The sequence below is a fragment of the Arachis ipaensis genome, chromosome B8 (assembly GCF_059453495.1).
Source record: "Arachis ipaensis isolate K30076 ecotype BB chromosome B8, ASM5945349v1, whole genome shotgun sequence".
In the NCBI taxonomy this organism is placed as follows: Eukaryota; Viridiplantae; Streptophyta; class Magnoliopsida; order Fabales; family Fabaceae; genus Arachis; species Arachis ipaensis.
In genome coordinates this window covers 53,806,507-53,814,492 of record NC_142443.1, presented here as the reverse complement: position 1 = coordinate 53,814,492, position 7,986 = coordinate 53,806,507, and the positions used below count along the sequence as shown (strand labels likewise).

The 7,986-nt window shown below is 39.1% G+C and overlaps 1 non-coding gene across 1 annotated transcript; it reads left to right on the top strand.

The window, feature by feature from the left end:
• Window positions 1–215: 215 nt before the first annotated feature.
• On the top strand, window positions 216–319 carry LOC148548127 (small nucleolar RNA R71). Its single transcript, XR_015898229.1, has one exon. It is a non-coding gene; the product is annotated as a small nucleolar RNA R71 (small nucleolar RNA).
• The last annotated feature ends 7,667 nt before the right edge of the window (window positions 320–7,986 follow it).

Below are 7,986 nucleotides of genomic sequence, written 5' to 3'. Positions count from 1 at the left end.
TTGTATCAACATGGTTCAGCTCCATGACTCCCTTAGTGTTGTGTCTCTCTGATGCATAGTAGTACTCATTCTCAGCCACTGTCTCAATCACTTCAATGGCTTCTTCCACAGTCTTTTTCCTGTTCAATGAACCTCCTGATGAATGGTCTACAGCCTTCCTTGATTCATAAGACAGTCCATCATAGAAAATATGCAATTGCACCCAGTCATGGAACATGTCTGGTGGGCATTTCCTTGTCAAATCCTTGAATCTCTCCCATGCCTCGTAGAGAGTTTCACCATCTTGTTGTCTAAAAGTCTGAACCTCAGATCGAAGCCTATTGACCTTTTGTGGGGGGTAGAAACGTGCCAAAAACTTGCTTTCCACCTCGTCCCATGTTGTTAGGCTCCCCCTTGGGAATGATTCCAGCCACTTAGCTGCCTTGTCCCTAAGTGAAAATGGGAATAAAAGCAATTTATAGGCATCTTCCTGGACTCCATTGGACTTCACAGTGTCGCAAATTCTCAGGAATTTTGTGAGATGTTGGTTTGGGTCTTCATTAGCACTTCCACCAAATGAACAATGATTCTCCACAAGTGATATTAGCTGTGGTTTGAGCTCAAAATTGTTGGCCTGAATGGGTGGTTTCTGGATGCTGCTACCACAATTCCCAGAGGTTGGGTTTATGTATGAACTAAGAACCCTCCTCTCAGGAATGGCATTGTTTCCATCAGCTCTCTCATGGTTGTGAATTTCTCTATCCATGTTGAGATCTAAAGCTTCCTCAAAATTGTCCTCAGATTCTCCTTCAGATTCTTCTTCTCCCAGTATTCTCTTCCCTCTTGCTTCCCTTCTAAGTCTATGAAGGGTCCTCTCTGGTTCGGTATATGGAGGAGTTGATGTCTCTCCTCTCCTACCTGTCATACAAGAACACAACACAGGCAACAAACAAGTGAAATACTCTTGGTTAATGGAAGAGTATGGTTAGAGAAGTTGAGGAATTAATTCAAACAGTTAGTGAGTCAGTGAGTTAGTTGCTTGAATTTAAAAGCATAAAGAAAGAAAGCATGTAACAGAGTGCAGAAATTAAAATTCAACAAGTAACTTGTACTGAATTAATCAAAACAAAAAAAATGTGCTCAATCTAGTTAACTTCCAATTTTGAGAATTGTCAATCGAAAACCAATCCCCGGCAACGGCGCCATAAACTTGATGCGCATAAACTTGTTATGCCACGATTTAGAAAATTGCACGATCAGCAAAATTCCTTCCGGCAAGTGCACCGGTTATCGTCAAGTAAAAACTCACAATAGAGTGAGGTCGAATCCCACAAGGATTGGTTGAGTGAGCAATTCGGATTAGAAGTGTGTTCTAGTTGAGCGGAATCAAGATTTAGATGAGAATTGCGGAATGTAAAATTGGCGGGAAACGTAAATGACAAGAAATTGAAATGGCGGAATCTTAAATTGCATGAATTAAAGAGCAGAAGCTAAATTGCTGAAATTAAAAGGGAATGGGGGTGATTGCATGAATTGAGTTGCAGAATGTAAAGAGAAAGTGGAAATCAGAAATGGGAATTCATTGGGTTATAGGAGATATTGAGATCTCCGAATCAAAACATGTTTATCTCTTCCTCAACCAATGCGTTCATTGAATTTTGCTTGGCAATCTTATATGATTGGATCCCAATCCCTTGGCTCACCAATTCTCTCTAAAAACAAACAAATTCCCAATCCCTTGGTTTAAATGTTCATAAGAAGAGATGATGCTCGATCACTGATTACACCACACAGTTTCATGAACCACAATTTGGTAGGATTACATGTCACAATATCCATCCAAACCCCAATCCAATTCACTGTGAGAAAGCTTCTCTAGCATGAATCCTCCATTCCTTTCCCAAGGTTCCGAAGGATTCCAATTATGGGTAGTTTCTTTCCCAAGACAACTACCCAATGGAATTAGATCGAGAAGCTTTCTAACAAAATTCAAGAGAAAAGATTGAAGAAGAAGATAAACTATTATTGATTCATTGAATTACAATAGAGCTCCCTAACCCAATGAAAGGGGGTTTAGTGAGTCATAGCTCTGAATTCAATTACAAAGATATGAAAACTAGCTAAATGAAAAGGTAAAAGTCCTTCCTAACTTAAATTCTATCCTATTTATACACTTTCTATATTGAGCTTCTGTTGTGTTTCTTGGGCTTTGAGGCCTCTCCCTGCTTTCCTTTTGCCTTGGGTTTATGATCCATAATCTTGATGAGGCTGTTGATCCAAATTCTGTAACATTCATTGAGCCAACTTAGTGATAATCAAATAATGACACATGACTCAATAAATTGAAATTTCAGACTCATCAATCCTTCAGGCCCAATCCCATAAACCATGATATTCAATTGGGTTTCATACCAGAGTAAGTTTAAGTTAATGTTTGTGCTCAAATACTAACTTAAACCGCAATATTTTTGGCCCAGAAACCTTTTCCAAGAGTGGCGTTTAAGTTGCAGTTTAAGCTTAAACTGCAGCTTAAACGCCAGACACTTCCAGTGATGCCTTTTGTGGAAGCACGTTTAAGCTTCAGTTTAAGGTTAAACTGAAGCTTAAACGTGGAAATGGAAGAAGGCAGCCCTGGAGGGTAACTTAGTCGAACACGTTTAAGCTTCAGTTTAAGGTTAAACTGAAGCTTAAACGTGGAGATAGAAAAGGCAGCCCTGGAGGTGGAACACGTTTAAGCTCCAGTTTAAGGTTAAACTGGAGCTTAAACGTGGAAATAGAGAAAGCCATCCTGGAGGTCGAACACGTTTAAGCTCCAGTTTAAGGTTAAACTGGAGCTTAAACGTGGAAATAGAGAAAGGTATCTGGGAGGTCGAACACGTTTAAGCTCCAGTTTAAGGTTAAACTGGAGCTTAAACGTGGAAGCTGAGAAAGGTAGCCCTGGAGGTATCGAACACGTTTAAGCTCCAGTTTAAGGTTAAACTGGAGCTTAAACGTGGAAATGGAGAAAGCAACCCTGGAGGAGAAAACTTGGTCGAACACGTTTAAGCTCCAGTTTAAGGTTAAACTGGAGCTTAAACGTGGAAATGGCTCCCTGGTGCATTTCCCATTTCTGGCGTTTAACCTCCAGTTTAAGGTTAAACTGGAGGTTAAACGTGGAAATGCTTCCTGAGTGAAATTCTCATTCTGGCGTTTAACCTCCAGTTTAAGGTTAAACTGGAGGTTAAACTTCAGTTTCAGCATTTCTTAGCCTTCATGATTCTGGCGTTTAAGCTCCAGTTTAAGCTTAAACTGGAACTTAAACTCCACATGTGATATTCAAGCTTCCTTTATTGATTTTGTTGCTTCCTTGCCTAGCCTCTTCTTTCCTGAAATCATCCAAACAATTGCATCAAAGTCTTGCAAAATTTCATGAGAATTCTTCCATTCCTAGCATTCAAGTAATATAACTAAAACTCATGGAATTTGCATCAAAATCATACTGTTTGGATGGTTCATTGTTTTGTTATTCATTTAACCATTCTTGGTTACTTTAAGCTCAAGAAAATGCATAAAACAACTAAAACTAACAGAAAAATGCTAGTGAAACTAGCCTAAGATGCCTTGGCATCAGAAAGCTTATGCTAAAGAGCCGCCTTAAGACAAGATTTTTAGCTCAATTGAAACAAAGGAAAAGTGAAAAAGGGAGAAAAGAGAAGTAGAGAAAAGAATAGATTAAGGACTATGTGCTAAGGTAAAGAAAAAGAGTCTAGTGAAATTAACCAACCTAGTATTGGAGCAAGCATTTCAACTAAGAATTTAGATTAGCCTTGATCAGTTGCACTAAACAGATGACTACACAATTGAGGATGACATATTTCATGAAAGAATTCTTCTCTGTTAAGACATTCAACCCTTGCATCTTAAACTCTTTTGTCAAATTATTCTATCTCTTGCTTGAGGACAAGCAATATTTTAAGTTTGGTGTTGTGATGCACTCGCATATTTGCTATATTTGTGATGCCAAGGCATCTTAGGCTAGTTTCATTAGCATTTTTCTGTTAGTTTTAGTTGTTTTATGCATTTTCTTGAGCTTAAAGTAACCAAGAATGGTTAAATGAATAACAAAGCAATGAACCATCCAAACAGTATGATTTTAATGCAAATTCCATGAGTTTTAGTTATATTACTTGAATGCTATGAATGGAAGATTTCTCATGAAATTTTGCAAGACTTTGATGCAATTGTTTGGATGATTTCAGGGAAGAAGAGGCTAAGCAAGGAAGCAACAAAATCAATAAAGGAAGCTTGAATATCACATGTGGAGTTTAAGTTCCAGTTTAAGCCTAAACTGGAGCTTAAACGCCAGAATCAGGAAGGCTAAGAAATGCTGGAATTGAAGTTTAACCTCCAGTTTAACCTTAAACTGGAGGTTAAACGCCAGAATGAAAGTCTCACCAAAGAAGCATTTCCACGTTTAACCTCCAGTTTAACCTTAAACTGGAGGTTAAACGCCAGAAGTGAGAAGGGCACCAAGGGGGGCAGTTCCACGTTTAACCTCCAGTTTAACCTTAAACTGGAGGTTAAACGCCAGAAAAGGGAAAAGCACCAGGGAGCCATTTCCACGTTTAAGCTCCAGTTTGACCTTAAACTGGAGCTTAAACGTGTTCGACCAAGTTTTCTCCTCCAGGGTTGCTTTCTCCATTTCCACGTTTAAGCTCCAGTTTAACCTTAAACTGGAGCTTAAACGTGTTCGACACCTCCAGGGCTACCTTTCTCAGCTTCCACGTTTAAGCTCCAGTTTAACCTTAAACTGGAGCTTAAACGTGTTCGACACCTCCAGGGCTACCTTTCTCAGCTTCCACGTTTAAGCTCCAGTTTAACCTTAAACTGGAGCTTAAACGTGTTCGACACCTCCAGGGCTACCTTTCTCAGCTTCCACGTTTAAGCTCCAGTTTAACCTTAAACTGGAGCTTAAACGTGTTCGACCTCCAAGATGGCTTTCTCTATTTCCACGTTTAAGCTCCAGTTTAACCTTAAACTGGAGCTTAAACGTGTTCGACCTCCAGGGCTGCCTTTTCTATCTCCACGTTTAAGCTTCAGTTTAACCTTAAACTGAAGCTTAAACGTGTTCGACTATATTACCCTCCAGGGCTGCCTTCTTCCATTTCCACGTTTAAGCTTCAGTTTAACCTTAAACTGAAGCTTAAACGTGCTTCCACAAAAGGCATCACTGGAAGTGTCTGGCGTTTAAGCTGCAGTTTAAGCTTAAACTGCAACTTAAACGCCACTCATGGAAAAGGTTTCTGGGCCAAAAATATTGCGGTTTAAGTTAGTATTTGAGCACAAACATTAACTTAAACTTACTCTGGTATGAAACCCAATTGAATATCATGGTTTATGGGATTGGGCCTGAAGGATTGATGAGTCTGAAATTTCCATTTATTGAGTCATGTGTCATTATTTGATTATCACTAAGTTGGCTCAATGAATGTTACAGAATTTGGATCAACAGCCTCATCAAGATTATGGATCATAAACCCAAGGCAAAAGGAAAGCAGGGAGAGGCCTCAAAGCCCAAGAAACACAACAGAAGCTCAATATAGAAAGTGTATAAATAGGATAGAATTTAAGTTAGAAAGGACTTTTACCTTTTCATTGAGCTAGTTTTCATATCTTTGTAATTGAATTCAGAGCTATGACTCACTAAACCCCCTTTCATTGGGTTAGGGAGCTCTATTGTAATTCAATGAATCAATAATAGTTTATCTTCTTCTTCAATCTTTTCTCTTGAATTTTGTTAGAAAGCTTCTCGATCTAATTCCATTGGGTAGTTGTCTTGGGAAAGAAACTACCCATAATTGGAATCCTTCGGAACCTTGGGAAAGGAATGGAGGATTCATGCTAGAGAAGCTTTCTCACAGTGAATTGGATTGGGGTTTGGATGGATATTGTGACATGTAATCCTACCAAATTGTGGTTCATGAAACTGTGTGGTATAATCAGTGATCGAGCATCATCTCTTCTTATGGACATTTAAACCAAGGGATTGGGAATTTGTTTGTTTTTAGAGAGAATTGGTGAGCCAAGGGATTGGGATCCAATCATATAAGATTGCCAAGCAAAATTTAATGAACGCATTGGTTGAGGAAGAGATAAACATAGGCAGCCCTGGAGGTCGAACACGTTTAAGCTCCAGTTTAAGGTTAAACTGGAGCTTAAACGTGGAAATAGAGAAAGCCATCCTGGAGGTCGAACACGTTTAAGCTCCAGTTTAAGGTTAAACTGGAGCTTAAACGTGGAAGCTGAGAAAGGTAGCCCTGGAGGTGTCGAACACGTTTAAGCTGCAGTTTAAGCTTAAACTGCAACTTAAACGCCACTCTTGGAAAAGGTTTCTGGCGCCATAAACTTGATGCGCATAAACTTGTTATGCTACGATTTAGGAAATTGCACGATCGGCAAAATTTCTTCCGGCAAGTGCACCGGCTATCGTCAAGTAAAAACTCACAATAGAGTGAGGTCGAATCCCACAAGGATTGGTTGAATGAGCAATTCGGATTAGAAGTGTGTTCTAGTTGAGCGGAATCAAGATTTAGATGAGAATTGCGGAATGTAAAATTGGCGGGAAAACGTAAATGACAAGAAATTGAAATGGCGGAATCTTAAATTGCATGAATTAAAGAGCAAAAGCTAAATTGCTGAAATTAAAAGGGAATGGGGGTGATTGCATGAATTGAGTTGCAGAATGTAAAGAGAAAGTGGAAATCAGAAATGGGGAATTCATTGGGTATAGGAGATATTGAGATCTCCGAATCAAAACATGTTTATCTCTTCCTCAACCAATGCGTTCATTAAATTTTGCTTGGCAATCTTATATGATTGGATCCCAATCCCTTGGCTCACCAATTCTCTCTAAAAACAAACAAATTCCCAATCCCTTGGTTTAAATGTCCATAAGAAGAGATGATGCTCGATCACTGATTATACCACACAGTTTCATGAACCACAATTTGGTAGGATTACATGTCACAATATCCATCCAAACCCCAATCCAATTCACTGTGAGAAAGCTTCTCTAGCATGAATCCTCCATTCCTTTCCCAAGGTTCCGAAGGATTCCAATTATGGGTAGTTTCTTTCCCAAGACAACTACCCAATGGAATTAGATCGAGAAGCTTTCTAACAAAATTCAAGAGAAAAGATTGAAGAAGAAGATAAACTATTATTGATTCATTGAATTACAATAGAGCTCCCTAACCCAATGAAAGGGGGTTTAGTGAGTCATAGCTCTGAATTCAATTACAAAGATATGAAAACTAGCTCAATGAAAAGGTAAAAGTCCTTTCTAACTTAAATTCTATCCTATTTATACACTTTCTATATTGAGCTTCTGTTGTGTTTCTTGGGCTTTGAGGCCTCTCCCTGCTTTCCTTTTGCCTTGGGTTTATGATCCATAATCTTGATGAGGCTGTTGATCCAAATTCTGTAACATTCATTGAGCCAACTTAGTGATAATCAAATAATGACACATGACTCAATAAATGGAAATTTCAGACTCATCAATCCTTCAGGCCCAATCCCATAAACCATGATATTCAATTGGGTTTCATACCAGAGTAAGTTTAAGTTAATGTTTGTGCTCAAATACTAACTTAAACCGCAATATTTTTGGCCCAGAAACCTTTTCCAAGAGTGGCGTTTAAGTTGCAGTTTAAGCTTAAACTGCAGCTTAAACGCCAGACACTTCCAGTGATGCCTTTTGTGGAAGCACGTTTAAGCTTCAGTTTAAGGTTAAACTGAAGCTTAAACGTGGAAATGGAAGAAGGCAGCCCTGGAGGGTAATATAGTCGAACACGTTTAAGCTTCAGTTTAAGGTTAAACTGAAGCTTAAACGTGGAGATAGAAAAGGCAGCCCTGGAGGTCGAACACGTTTAAGCTCCAGTTTAAGACTTGATGCGCATAAACTTGTTATGCTACGATTTAGGAAATTGCACGATCGGCAAAATTCCTTCCGGCAAGTGCACCGGCTAT